General features: G+C 41.0%; 2 pseudogenes; both read left to right on the top strand.

Annotated features, from left to right (window-relative positions):
* Positions 1-365: 365 nt before the first annotated feature.
* Positions 366-15,832, top strand: LOC102397840 (annotated as a pseudogene).
* On the top strand, positions 907-1,742 carry LOC112578796 (annotated as a pseudogene).

Below are 15,832 nucleotides of genomic sequence, written 5' to 3'. Positions count from 1 at the left end.
CTATTAAACACTTTCAGATTGTGTGATTTGTGTATGTGTGTGTGTTCGTACTGAAAAGTAGTTTTTTCAATTGATGTTTGATTGAGATTGGGCTTCATAATAATAGAAAATTAAAAAATATTTATGTTGGAAGTTTCTAGTCTAACAAAGTCATAATTGCTCACCCAATCTCATCATTATATAATACGTGAGGTTACGTTGATAAAAAGAATCAAACAAGTTAACTGTGGTCAATCATCTCTGACTCCATAGGTACTAGTTTAACCATTCTTCTCCTACAATGTCACTGCTAACATTGGACAGTGCAGCTGGGGTGTTATGTTCTTGTTATTTATAACATTTGAAGGGAGAAGAAAAAAATCCCAGTCTGCTTACTCAGAGGAGCAACAGACAATGGATCTCAAAGGCCAGAAGGTGAAGCTTAATGATGGCTACTTCATTCCTGTCCTGAGATTTGGAACCTATCTACCTTCAGAGGTAACAGTACTGGTTGTGGGTTGACATATAAATAGTAGTGGATGTGACATGAGCAGAAGAGACTTGGGCTGTCAAGCACTGAGCTCCTGTGTGACTCTGGGAGGGTCATGTGGTTCCACCAACCAGGCTAGAACCATTTCCTCTGAAAGAGGAGAAAGCATTCAGCCTTCATTCTGCATCATGGTCTGAAGCTGTGCTTACCTGCAGATTACTCTGGGTTCTCCTCCAGTTTCCATCTCTTTCCCAGTTTGGCAGAAGAGGTGAGACTTGGCCATCAAGATCACCGACTGTCAGCTGCTTTGTTTTGAGGGGGATTGCTATGGTGGGGTTTCTCTGTATATTTCATTAGTTCCAGAACACTTTCCTTCTTCCAAAGACATGATCCAGAGAAGCATTTGAGGTGGAAGGTCCTGAAGATGAGGTGACTGAAAAATAATGGGAGAGAATTGCTTTTCTACCGTGGGATACAAATGTCCAAGCATTTAAGAAAAACCAGGAGCAGACACAACAGAGGGAAGTTAAACCAAATATCTATCTCCTTGAAATAGGAAAGATTCTGAATCACATAAAAAGAAATGGAGGACTTGTATTGGAGAAGGATTCCAAATGGGTCGCAGCCGCAGCCCTGCCCCACGGAGGGACCGGAGGTGGTCCCGGTCCACATCCCGGGAAAGAGAACACAGGCGCCGAGAAAGGTCCCGGTTCCAGGAGCAAGATCGGAGAAGAAGCCGCTCTCGCTCCCCACCCCGAAAGCGTTCCAGGTCCCCAAAACGACATAGATTCACATTTTCTCTTCTCAACTGAAAGAAAGAGGAGATGAGGAGAAGAAAGAAACAAAGAGCAAAGAACGTCAGATAACTGAAAAAGACTTAGAGGGCAAAACAGAGGAAGAAATAGAAATGACGAAGTTAATGGGATTTGCCTCCTTTGACTCCACAAAAGGGAAAAAGGTGGATGGCTCTGTAAATGCCTATGCCATAAATGTGTCTCAGAAGAGAAAGTATAGGCAGTACATGAATCCATAGGGTGGATTCAACAGACCTTTGGATTTCATTGCATGAACTGAAGTGTTGAAGAATGATGTTTTTTTTCTCTCATCTTGATCAGAACAGTGGATTTTTGTATTTAATATGCATCAAAAACAGGATCACAGTCCTTCCTCCTTGTAAAGTAAGAAAATTTTATTTATGATGTGTGTAGTTCACTTACCCTGCCTCAAAAAAAGAGAAGTTAAATATTACATTTTTTCCTTTAGGAAATATCATTTGGGGCAGTAATCAACCCCATTTTTTTGTCCTTGTTCCTATGGAAACTGTATACATATTTCTCTTGGATGCTCTTTATGACTTTTTAAAATATATAAAAGTAATTTGGAAGTAAGTTTCTCAAATAAAGCAATACTTTCAAAAAAAAAAAAAGAAATGGAACATTTATTCGGCATTATAAAAAAAATAATCTTGCCATTTGTAACCACACAGATGAACTGGGAGAACATTAAGCTAAGTGAAATAAGCCAGAAATAGAAAGATAAATACTACATGATATCTTTATAGGTGGATTCTCTAAAAGTGGAAGTTATAGAAGCAGAGAATAGGGAAATGGTGACCAGAAGCTGGTGTCAAGGCTGGGAAAAACGGAAAGATGTTGGTCAATGGTATAGACCTTCAGTTATAGGATGAATAAGCCTGAACAACTGATGTATAGCACAGTGACTATAGTTAAAGATAATGTGCTATAACTTGAGATTTTGTTAGATTAGATTTTAAGTCTTCTTACAAACAACCTTAATAGTTAGCTATGGGAGGTGATGGATCTGTTACCTAGCTTGATTGTGGTGATTATTAACTATGGATTCTTATATGAGAACATCACTTTGTGCACCTTGAATAGATACAGTTTTATTTGGTGCATTCTGTGTGGTTTCACTGGTAGACAGAGGTCTCAAATGCTTTCACTTGGTTTCTTGCTGCTTTTACCAGGCACCTTATATCTTTGTATATAAGTATACATCTCACAGTATAAATGCTACTCATGACTACAACTTAATCTGAGTCTTTTGGCTTCTAACAGCAAATCATTGAACCTAGAGGTGTTCTTGGGTCCTCTGAGGTCAGCAATCAACCACTGGTTGCCTGGGGTTGAAGGGTTCCTGGGTGTCCATGGAATAACTCACCAGGAATGTTCAGGGACACTATCATGGGTTCATCACCACACATATAGAACTAACCAAAGGCACAGAGCAAAGTCAATCCTTGGGAAGATCAAAGCTTGTACTTTAGCAATCTCTTAATCATGTGGGTATTCAACATTTTTGTTTATGTAGACTGCTAAGAGTGAATCTCAGGAAGTTACCCAATTTGCTATAGAGGTTGGGTTCCGCCATGTTGACTGTGTTCATGTGTACCAAAATGAAGAGCAAGTTGGCCAGGCCATTCGAAGCAAGATTGCAGATGGCACTGTGAAGAGAGAAGACATATTCTACACTTCAAAGGTGCTATGCATGTTGTGTGTGAACATGTGATTGTGCGAAGGTGACAATTATATAATAGGATCATTTGTTTGGTGGTCTATGCTTATTGGTAAATTCCTAAAGTATTAGAATTCCCTGGTGGTTCAGTGGTTAAGACTTGGTGCTTTAATGCCATGAGCCCATATTTGATCCCTGGTCAGGGGAGTAATATCCCACAAGCCTCACAGTAAGGCAAAAAAAAAAAAAATACCTGAAGTATTATTAATAAAACTTCCATTCTTTAATCTCTACAGCTTTGGTTAACTTCCCTTCGACAAGAGTTGGTCCGACCAGCCTTGGAAAAGTCACTGAAACTCTTCAACTGGACTATGTCCATCTCTATATTATTCATTTTCCACTGCCTGTGAAGGTTGGAAATATGTGTGATCACATCAATTTTATTTCTTGTGTTAGAATGTGCATCATTACATGGATTGTTGCATTAAGATTTGTCTTAGTAGGTTGAAGGGATGATTACAGTAGAGTAGAATCTCCCAAACAATAATTTGTGATCATCTTTTTACTGAGTTTCTTTGAATCCCTTACATGCCTCCCAGAGAAAGGAGTTAATAATCTGAGAGTCTCTACCAGAAAAACTTGAGGAAGTAGAAGCAGGCCAGTTCTGCACACAGTCCTGAATATGACTCCTGGGTCCCCGGGGATTTCAAGAACCAAGAGTTTGATGCAGCGGTGGTGAGCATGACACTGCCTTACATTGAACATGATGAGTTTCTCTTGTCTTTCACCCTTTCAAATTGAGCATATTTGGTGGTGCTCCCTCTGGCTGCGTCTAAACTTTGTTCCTTTACAAGGACTTGGGAGAGATTGCCTCCTCTCTTGCCTGACTTCATGATGAGGTTTGTAGACTGCACTTAGCTGTTAAGAATGGTTTACTGAGAACTCTTGATTTTAAGTTACAAAAAGCAGTTCAAACCATCTGATGCACAATAACTTAGTGGACTATGTAGATGACAAGTCATAGCCACAGACAGATTGGGGATTTACAGTACTCTTCAGGAATGTCTCCTAATTTCTACCAATTTCTATGCCTTATCAGGATGTTACTCATGGTTTGCTAATTTTTTCTGAAAATTTTCTACTGATGGCAAATATGACCTTGGGGCAGCTCAAGGTCCATGGCCATGAACATTTGAGACCCTTGATCTTCCACAATGGTCTCAAAGACCATTGATCTTTGAGACCTTGATCTTCCACAATCCGTACCAACTTAAGGAGAGTCTTGCTGGTTCATGTGCCTGCCCTAGGGCGTCTGATGCTCAGAGGGAAAAGGAAATCTGATTATCTAGCCCAGGTTGAGTTTGAAATTTTTATTCTGGAAATAAAGCCATGTAACTTACTGCTATTCTCAGATCAGAGATATTTCAAAAGAGGAAGTATAAGAACCGACAAAATTCACAGAAGTCACTTGAAGTTCTTTTTTAGGACCTAGAAAAATTGTACTTATTACAACATGTATTGAGTGTAAAAAAGTAGAATAAGCTTCCCTCCTAAAGACCTTGCTTATATCTCCATATGCAATCACTTTGCAAATATTAGTATCTAGAAAGTTGTAAACCTACCTCATGTAGGTTTAATCCTGGGTGCCTGGAAGCCTTGCTAAATGTGGAGAAATTATTTTGTACATGTCTAAAATGACTTCTAATCGAGCCAGGGGAGGAATTATACCCAAAAGATGAAAATGGAAAACTGATACCTGACTCAGTGGATCTCTGTCACACATGGGAGGTGAGTTCCAAGAGTAGAGAGTTAAAGGAGGAGCCAGGAGAGGGGAAACCTCCATCAATTCTTCTGCCTGTGAGCATGGGCTGTGGGCCATCAGACTCAGCAGTTCATGAACTCTAATGGATGTGATCCTGGGGTTTTGTGGGGAGGAAACCGTTGCTGAAATGTTCACAGAGAGGAACAGAGGAGGAGAATCTGGGACAGTGAGACAGATATCTATTTTCTTCCATGTGATATGTGTTCTCCAGGGTTTTCCAAGGAGGAGATGGCAATTCTTCTTTTTTTGTCATGCAGCAGTTCATGAACTCCAAGGGATGTGATGCTGGGGTTGTGGGGAGGAAACCATTGCTGAAATGTTCACAGAGAGGAACAGAGGAGGAGAATCTGGGACAGTGATTTCCTTCCATGTGATATGTGTTCTCCAGTGTTTTCCAAGGAGAAGACGGCAATTCTTCTTTTTGTGTCATGCCATTCTTCCCGTCTTTCCTTCTTGATAATCAATGCTAATTCTTCTGGATGACACTTTTTACAGATTTTTTTCAGCTTTTATTCTTGCTCTATTGCTCATTCCAAGTGATTTTTCAGCACCCATCCGTCTCCAGACCCTGGAGAAGTGTAAGGACGCAGGGCTGACTAAGTCCATCGGGGTGTCCAACTTCAACCACAAGCAGCTGGAGAAGATCCTAAACAAGCCGGGGCTCAAGTACAAGCCTGTTTGCAACCAGGTGAGCAGCTTGGCTCCTCTCCCTCCTGCTCTTTACAACCTCCTTCTTTCCCTGGAGCCTGATATCTCTCTGTCCTCTCCTCCTGTTCATCCGACCTTTGTGGGTCAAAGGATTCTAGAGAGCAGAGCCTGTCTGGACTTTGTGAATGAAATCCATAACGATATCTCTGATAAAGTCTGGGTAGATAGGTGTGGAGGGTTTCCTCGTAAACTGTGGGTAGAATCCAGAGCTAGAGGAAGGAGGCATTTCCCTGGGATGGAAGGATGACCAGACTGAGGGTGAAAGTGGCTTGGAGCGAACTGCAAGCAGGAAGGAAGACCATGAAAACCTGGAATGGATTCATGTTGAGGTTTGACAGAAACCAGCAAAATTCTGTAAAACAAACATTCTTCAGTTAAAAATAAATTAATTAAAAAAAAAAACTGGAATGGGAAGTAATAAAGATACAAATCAGCTGAGATGGGTGTTAAGCGTTCGTGTGGGGTTCTGTTGGCTGAATCCAAAATCTTGGTGGCTTAGCATTTATGAGTCTCAACAGGGAGCACAGAACAGAAAAATGTGCTGGAGATGATGGAAATCATCCAGGTTAGAGGGTTAATTTAAAGGCTCATGGTGATGCTAACATTACATGAAATATTTACTCAGAAGCATTTACTCAAATGTAGAGCCCACCTTTTGATTATTCAGTGTTAGACTGGTTTTCCCATCCATGTCTATCATAAAATTAACTGTATAAACACACTTTTTTTCTATTTCTCTCTTGGTGTTGATATTTCCAGCTTACATCTTTTTCTGTCACATTAATAATGCCTTTCCATATAATCTGACACTCTTCTCTGTTGACATTCTACAGGTGGAATGTCACCCTCATCTCAACCAGAGGAAACTGTTGGATTTCTGCAAGTCACATGATATTGTTCTTGTTGCCTATGCTGCCCTGGTGTTGGGGGCCAGCGTGAGGCACTCCGCCCAGGGCAAAGGTCATGAGGAAGGAGGCTGGACATACGCAAAGGCGGGATCGAGCCTCAGGAGTCCCCCTGGAAATCCTCAAGCATCTACCCCCATAACCAGAGCCTGCCTACTTTACTACTTTGCGCTCTCCCCTACACCTCTGACTTTACGGGGGGCTGTCCCCCACCACCTCTTTCGGAGAAGGAGTTAACTTAGAGCTCCAGTTAATAATAATTCCTGGGCATGATAGGAGTGTTTTAACCTACAAACTCCTCTGAAGGTTCTCTAGCCTGCCTGACAGGCTTGTCCAGCCACATGTGATTGCTCACAGCCTCCCAACCGTGAGAGGCACGAGATGCTTTAAACCTTCTAAAAACAGGTTTCTTAGAAAAGTTAGAAAGCTATTAGTATAAGTATAATGGGCTGATTAGAAATTGTATTGGTGAAGGGTTTTTTCATTTGTTGAGCCAATGTTTGTTGCTAAGACTCCATATCCCCTGCCCTTAACACACATTAATGAATATATAGAAGAAATAAGTATTAACCTTTGATATAAATCACGTTAGACCTTAGGCTAAGTAAATTCTTTCCTTAACTAAAACCCACTACACCCTCACCCTATAGGAATGTAACTTTATTTGGGTGGTGTCTGTTTAAGAATAATCACCCCTGGAGAAATAAGTGTCCTGGTTTACTGACCGCTGTCACAAGGAGAGGGTCATAAATTGTCAGCAGGCCCCCCTGGCCAGAAGATGATGTAACACCCCTAAGACCTCTGTATACATTTGTATGAAGCACCTGACTTTGATAAAAGTCAGGACTGCTGACCCCGCGTGACTTTTGCATAACATCTCAGTGTATAAAAGTAGACCATGGAAAATAAAGAATTGGGATCAGTTCCTCGAAAGACTGGTCTCTCCATGTCTCTCTCTCACTCTGGCTGAGTCTCCATCTGGAGCGTGGAACCCACCATGCTTACTAATTATGCCTGGGCTTCTAAGATCCGACCGGGGAGGCCTCAGTGTCTCCTCTCCTTCGGGAGAACGGAAGGACGCCTGTGGCCTACGTAAGTGGTGCAAACTTCTTGTCTTTAAGTTTTATTGGTCCCCCGCGTAAACCAAGCTACTCAGCCTCTTTTCTCCACTGAATTTTCCTACTGAGCTATCCTTATTCTATTACTCTTTATATCTTTAATTAATATCTAATTGAAGCTATTGTATCCTGATCCTCGCTTACGCCGTCTCTCCTTCGAATACCCTGGATCAGCTGGGGCTGGACCCCGGCACCCTGGGTTCCCAAAGACTAAAAGAATGGTATTGAACCCTAATGAAGACAACAAGTAGTATATGTAAAATTCAATTTTTGATAAATAGTTTAAATCGTATATTACTCAGATAACTCATAGGCAGAGGGGATAAGCAGGGAAGGATGGAATGAATCCTTCTCTTTTATCTTCCCATCACCCAGCCAATTTTTCTACATTGTATTAGATTTTTGACCCATAAATAACAAATCTCTGCATTAAAATCTATATATAATCCCCCAGTTGAGACCAGAGACACAAACTCATATCATGATTTACTTATTTATTCAACAATGAACATATTTCTAAAAATACATGTCTAAACCTCACATATCTTTTATCTAAAATTGGGATAATAATATGTAACTTCCACGTCTATCATGATAACAAATTTCAATATGAACCATTTTTGTAAACATCTATAGAAAATTGCATAATATAAATAATGATGAAATGAATAGTTCTATATTTTGGACTATTCAACTTGTATCAATACCTGTGAAAAGTAACAATTAAAAAAAAATTTCCCAGTCTTTTTCCATCACCATTTCTTTTTGTGCCATTGTACAAACTTTAGAGCTATGAATGGAGAAAAACAACAAATGAGAATTAAAAAAGGAAAAAAAATCCACGAGTTTGGGAGTTCTGGTCTCACTCAAACATGCATCCAAATGACGGGGAGAACTTTGTAAACACAGATTAGGAGGTGCCACCATTGAAGTTCTGATTAGGTGTGTCTGCATTTAAGCCGGGAATTTGTATTTCTAACAAGATCCCCAGTAATGCTGATGGTTTTAGTACGTGGACCATGGTTTGAGAAGCACTGGTAAAGAGTGGACATACTTCGTCTGTTTGGTGAAACTACTCACAAACTGAGTACTTAGTCTCAGCTCCTCAGCATTTCTGAATTTCCTTCCAGGGTGAACCTGAACCTGCCCGTTCTCTTGGAGGACTTGGTTCTTTGTGCCATTGCCAAAAAGTACAAGCAAACCCCAGCTCTGGTTGTCCTTCACTACCAGATACAACGTGGAGTTGTGGTTCTGGCCAAGAGTTACAACAAGAAGCAGATCAAAGAGAATGTACAGGTGATGAGTTGGGGCTGTAGGCAGAGGCGTCCTAAGGAATATCCTTCATTCTTTGTCTCTCTCTCAAGACTTTCTTTGAATCAAGACAAGTTACCAGTTCTTCCCCATGCACGAATGTGTTGTGTGTGTTCCTGGTGATTTTCTCCTCCTGATGTGGCAACAGGAGAGGCGGCATGGCAGGAGAGTGTTCAGGTTGGACAGAAAACAGAGATTTTAGTTTCAGAGTTATGTTAGCCATTTAATCTGTCATCTTCTGCAAATGACATCTTATTTTCTTTGTTATCAGTTGATGAAATTGCAATATGTGATTTTTTTTAGACCATTTGAACTGCTCTAACAAAATATCACAGATTGAGTGGCTGAGAAAAATTGAAATTTATTTCTCACAGTTTTGAAGCTGGAGATCTGAGTCAGGGTTCCTGTGTGGTCAGATGAGGGCCCTCATCCAGGTCACAGGTTTCTCTTTCAATCTTAATATCATGGAGAGGGCAACAGAGCTCTCCCAAGTCTCTTACATGAATATGCTATTTTAAAATCTCATTCGTGAGAGCTCCACTATCATGAGCTTTCAAAGGCTCCATTTCTGACAACATCAAAATGTAAATTTCAGTTCAGTTCAGTTCAATCGCTTAGTCATGTCTGACTCTTTGTGACCCCATGGACCACAGCATGCCATAGCTCCCTGTCCATCACCAACTCCCAGACTTTACCCAAACTCATGTCCATTGAGTCAGTGATGCCATCCAACCATCTCATCCTTTGTTGTTCCCCTCTCTTCCTGCCCTCAATCTTTCCCAGCATCAGGGTCTTTTCCTCAAATGAGTCACCTCTTTGCATCATGTGGCCAAAGTATTGGAGTTTCAGCTTCAACATCAGTGCTTCCAATGAACACTGAGGACTGATCTCCTTTAGGATGGACTGGTTGGATCTCCTTGCAGTCCAAGGGGCTCTTAAGAGTCTTCTCCAACACCACAGTTCAAAAGCATCAGGTCTTCGGCGCTCAGCTTTCTTTATAGTACAACTCTCACATCCATACATGACTACTGGAAAAACTATAGCCCTGACTGCTGCTGCTGCTGCTGCTAAGTTGCTTCAGTCATGCCCAACTCTGTGCAACCCCATAGACGGCAGCCCACCAGGCTCCCCTGTCCCTGGGATTCTCCAGGCTAGAACACTGGAGTGGGTTGCCATTTCCTTCTCCAATGCATGAAAGTGAAAAGTGAAAGAAGTCGCTCAGTCATGTCCAACTCTTAGTGACCCCATGGACTGCAGCCTACCAGGCTTCTCCATCCATGGGATTTTACAGGCAAGAGTACTGGAGTGGGGTGCCATTGCCTTCTCCAATAGCCCTGACTAGACGGATCTTTGTTGACAAAGTAATGTCTTTGCTTTTTAATATGCTGTCTAGGTTGGTCATCACTTTCCTTCCAAGGAGTAAGCATCTTTTAATTTCATGGCTGGAATGACCACCGGCAGTTAGTTTGGAGCCCAGAAAAATAAATTCAGCCACTGTTTCCCCATCTATTTGCCATGAAGTGATGGGACCAGATGACATGATCTTCATTTTCTGAATGTTGAGCTTTAAGCCAACTTTTTCACTCTCCTCTTTCACTTTCACTATAGTTGGACAGAAAATAGAGAATATAGCTCCAGTGCTATGTCTCCAATTTATTCTGTCACATTGTACAAATGATATCTTATTGTCTTTTTCTCAACTGATGAAATTGCATTATGTGATTTTTTTTAGGCTGTTTCGTGTGTTTTAACAAGATACTACACACTGAGTGACTGAGAAAAAATTGAAATATGTTTCTCACAGTTCTGAAGCTGGAGGTCTGAGATCCGTGTGGTTGGGTGATGGCCCTCCTCCAGGTCACTGGCTTCTCCTTGTATCTTAACATGGTGGTGGGGCCAACAGAGCTGTCCCAAGTCTCTTACATGATATTATTTAAATCTCACGCATGTGGGCTCTATGATTATGTCCTAATCACCTCTCAAAAACTCCTAACACCATCAAGATGTTAATTTGGGGGCACAAAAATTATGGCAGTGATCTTTAACCTCCTAATTGTGGTTTTATCTTGTATTTCCATGAATACTATAAGGTTTTACTTCACACATTTAATCTTCTTGAGTTTCTGCTGTTGCAAAGTTCCTGTTCAAGACTGTGCCTATTATTGCTAAGCTGTCTGTGTTTTGATTTCTGTGTAGGAGACCATTATTGTACCTTAGCATAGCTGTACAGGAAACTCTCCCCAGAGAGTTAATGCAGAGATCATTTCTGCATCTCTTGATTCTGTGGTTTGACAATCAGCCAGCACTCAGCTAAGCAGTTGTCCTCTAGGCTGGGCTTTCCTGGGCATTTGCAGTTCAAGGCTTTACCAGCTGGATGTGACTCTTGTTAGAGGAGCCTGCATGCTTCTCTGTATATTTTTTCATATATATTTAGCTAGACTGTGACAACTATCTCAGCACAGCCCTATGATCCCAAGTCAGTCAGTCAGTTCAGTTACTCAATCATGTCTAACACTTTGCAACCCCATGGACCTCAGCACGCCAGGCTTCCCTGTCCATTACCAACTCCTGGAGTTTACTCAAACTCATGTCCATTGAGTCGGTGATGCCATTCAACCATCTCATCCTCTGTTGTCCCCTTCTCCTCCTGCCTTCAATCGTTCCCAGTATCAGGGTCTTTTCCAGTGAGTCAGTTCTTTGCATCAGGTGGCCAAAGTATTGGAGTTCCAGCTTAAGCATCAGTCCTTCCAATGAATACCCAGGAATAATTTCCTTTATGATTCACTGATTTGATCTCCTTGCAGTCCAAGGGACTCAAGAGTGTTTTCCACACCATAGTTCAAGAGCATCAATTCTTCAGCACTAAGCTTTCTTTATAGTTCAAATCTCACATCCATACATGACAATTGGAAAAACTATAGCTTTGACTAGATGGGCCTTTGTCAGAAAAGTGATGTCTCTGCTTTTTAATATGCTGTCTAGGTTTGTCATAGCTTTTCTTTCAAGGAGCAAGTGTCTTTTAATTTCCCAATTATGATCCCAAGCCAGGGAGTAGGAAAAAATCCTCTTCATGTCTAACTCAAAATGCACCATTTCTTCCGGCAAATTTCACTGCCCAATTCAAGTTATGGGTCAGGCCAAGTCAAGGGTCAATTATATAGTCCCCCGAAAAATTGTTTTGTGTTTGCATTCAAATTTGGTTCTGAAATACACCTGGGACTGATTTTCTAATATGATATAAAATGATTACCTATTTTTTTTATTTAAATGGAAATCTACGTGTCCACGTTTTCCACAGATTTTCACTGCCAACTCTGTCATGTATCAAATATTCATAAATACATTTCTGGCCTCTCCCTTATATTTAACTATTCAGTTTTCGGTACTCTATTACAAAAGTATAAAATAAGTCTTGCTTTTCAGAAAGGCATATTTTTCTTCTTTAAGGCTATCTTGATTGCTCTTGACTAGCTATTTCTTATTTCAAACTTAGTATCACTTTACTGAATTTCACAAAATAATACGTGTTTAAGTCTTTGGTTCATATTGCACTGAAACACTTACATCACTTTGGAGAAAATGAATTTCTTGACAAAATTGAGCTTTCCATTTCAAAATTATGATATGAATTTTTAATTATTTAGGTGTTCTCTAATGTCTTAAACACTTTTCATAACTTTCTCCACAAAGGCATTTACATAAAGTTTTTTAGATTCAATCATAGGGAATTACTTTGCCAACAAAGGTCCATCTGGTCAAGGCTATGGTTTTTCCAGTGGTCATGTATGGATGTGAGAGCTGAACTGTGAAGAAAGCTGAACGCTGAAGAATTGATGCTTTTGAACTATGGTGTTGGAGAAGACTCTTGAGAGTCCCTTGGACTGCAAGGAGATCCAACCGGTCCATTCTAAGGGAGATCAGTCCTGGGTGTTCTTTGGAAGGAATGATGCTAAAGCTGAAACTCCAGTACTTTGGCCACCTCATGCGAAGAGTTGACTCATTGGAAAAGACTCTGATGCTGGGAGGGATTGGGGGCAGGAGGAGAAGGGGACAACATAGGATGAGATGGATCGATGGCATTACCAACTCGATGAACGTGAGTTTGAGTGAGCTCTGGGAGTTGGTGATGGACATGGAGGCCTGGTGTGCTCCAATTCATGGGGTCGCAAAGAGTCAGACATGACTGAGCAACTGAACTGAACTGATAGGTAATGAGTATGTTTGATATCAGATTATTGAATAGGTTTTCATGGAGGAACCTCCTTCTGACACTGCTTCAGCTGAATCCTGTCACCTTTAGGGCGTGTTGGGTGGAGTTAATTAGTCTAATGTTGGCTCAGGTTCAGTATTGAGTCAGGAGTGTCCAACGACTGTGCTTGGTAAAAGAAGATTTTAATTTGTTTGTTTTTTCAAGTGATTCACTTAGAAAGATAAGGGACTGATGCACTGTAACATTTGTGAGATGGACAGAGAAGAAGAAGGTGTGGAAAGGAGAGGTGAGAACTCAGCAAATGCTCCCAGGCTTGTTCACCTGGAAGCTGAGGACAGACACGGCTTCCCTGTCCCCTCTTCTTGTCTCCATCCAGCTGGACACTCCTCCAGTCCCCAGGGGGAGGCCAGTTTTTGGGGGAGTAAACATGGTTCTTTTCTTTCTTCCATGTGTTTGACTTTGAACTGACTCTGGAAGACATGAAAGCAATTGATGGCCTCAACAGAAATAGAAGATGCTATGAATTTCTACCGTAAGTGACTTGCAGATGTTTCACACATATGTTATTTTCTGTAGCAGGCAGTTCAGTAGGGGAACTAAGTTTTTTACAGCTTAATTCTTGGAAGACAGTCCTGATTTCCAGCGTAGGAATAAACCAGGGGCTTCCTGCAGACCTTACACCAGAGGTTTCCTCTAGGGGTTCATCTCTGACCAACCAAAATGTGACTGGAGCCCAGAAGAGCACATCAATAAAATCCTGAGTTCACATCATAGTGAATTCACTACTTTGTGCCCCTGACCCCTGTGCCTGGTGTACCTCCTCTCAGGGCCAAGAGACTCAGGAAACAGAGGGCACAGTGTCTGCAGCCCAGTCTTCTTTCAGGGACTTGTGAACATGTTTCATCTTTAATTCTTTTTACATCAGGGGAAAATAATTATATTAATAATAACTATATAATAATGAATCCATCATGCATTACATTTATGTTTTGTTGTTGTTGTTTAATCTCTAAGTCCTGTATAACTCTCTACCATCGCATGCTCTATAGCCCAACAGGCTCCTCTGTACTTGGGATATCCCGGGCAATAACACTGGAGTGGATTGTCATTTCATTCTCCAATGGATCTTGCTACCATAGGGGCCGAACCTGGGTCTCCTGCTTGGCAGGTGGATCCTTAACCACTGAGCAACCTGGGAAGAAGGCATTCATATTATGCCTAACAAAATTACAAAATGTATTGTTGATATTTTTTATGAAGGATGGTCTCATGAAATCCAATGTGCATCTGTGCTACGAAGTCACAGAGGGCCTGCATTCCACTCTGTCCCCTAAGTGTCTGGTGGATTTTCTCCCTAATGGGCATTTTTTCTCCGACACATCATCCATTTCTTTCAAATTGGTTTCCTCATTGGCCTTTCTTCCCTGTTACAACTCCCACATCCTCATCCTTGTTATCTCACAAAGCTGAATTACCAGTAGATCATGAGCTTAACTGACCCTCCAGTGAGAGACTGCTGTGTCCTTAGCAGGACACACCCAGGTAAGATCATCTGGGTCTTCTGCTTTCTTGAGTAAAGACTCACACCTGTGTTGTATTTGTTCATCAGTGTGTTCATCATCCACTGTGGAGTCCCTACCTCCTGTACTTTGACTTAGTCACTAACATGGGATTCCAGCTGCCTAATTACTGCAGGAAGATGTCAAGACTGAAGAGACAGATGACTGATGAAACAAGGAGAAGCTGGAAAGGAGTTTAGAGAGAAATGAATACAAATTATTGGTAAAATGAAGCTTTTTATTTTTTTTTCCAATGAAGGATCTCAAAACTCCCTATTGCTTGTAAGCTGTATCATGCTTCTGAGAAAAGCTGTGATGAAAGAAAAAATGTGAAAGGTTATTTTTCTGTATGTAGGAGCTCTTAAGTATAATTCTATATTCTTCTTCATTAGGCTGTGAATGCCTAGACTTACTCATCTTTGTGGGCTCGGGTCAACAGTACAGCTCCTGGCACTTGGAATTGCTCAGAGTGCACTTTTTAATGAATTGAAAAGGACAAGTTCAGAAAGAAAAGTAAAAAGATGGAAAAAAAAAAAAAGGAAAACAGCAGTAATACTAATTTCTGAGTAACAAGTGTTTTAATATATTATAAATTAAGAAGGGAATATTCCCTCTTTGAGCTGTGTGATTATTCAGGTGCTTGTGGTAGCTCTCCAATAGAATACAGGTTCCTTAATGCAGGCCCTCTGCATTTATGGAGTGTTCACTTGCTTATCCATGGGTGTATGAAAAAGGGCAGCTAATTCGCTCACTGGTCACCTTTTCATCATCTAGGGGCAGAAGTTTCACCTGTGTCTAAGATGGTCACTACAGTTATTGCCAGGTCTTGTGGTCTCATATAAATTGTAACGAGTCAAACTACCTGTCACTGTGGAGTGAATATCACATATGGATGTTGGGACTGGACGTGCAGATGCCGTGTGCACATGGAGCAGACACTGCATGTGTGCTTGTTGGGGGAGAACGAGGGATGTGTTTGTAGATTTAGAGTTTTAGCCCATCCTGACCACATCATAGAGTAATGCTCTATGACAACATGACTGATTTAATAAATGAATCCTTCTCCTTCTCTTTCAGTGGTGTTGGTCACCCTGAGTATTCATTCTTTGAAGAATATTGACTCTCAACTCTCACTGAGATTCTTCAAGAATTTCTTGCATCACTTTTGTACTTGGTGGAGGTACTTAAATGAAGTGTCTGAACTTTTGAAAGCTTGCCTTTCCTTTTTTAAAAATAAAAAGTTTATGAAACAATA

This window comes from Bubalus bubalis, chromosome 14 (genome assembly GCF_019923935.1).
Source record: "Bubalus bubalis isolate 160015118507 breed Murrah chromosome 14, NDDB_SH_1, whole genome shotgun sequence".
Lineage (NCBI taxonomy): Eukaryota > Metazoa > Chordata > Mammalia > Artiodactyla > Bovidae > Bubalus > Bubalus bubalis.
This window is presented reverse-complemented; position numbering and strand designations above follow the sequence as displayed.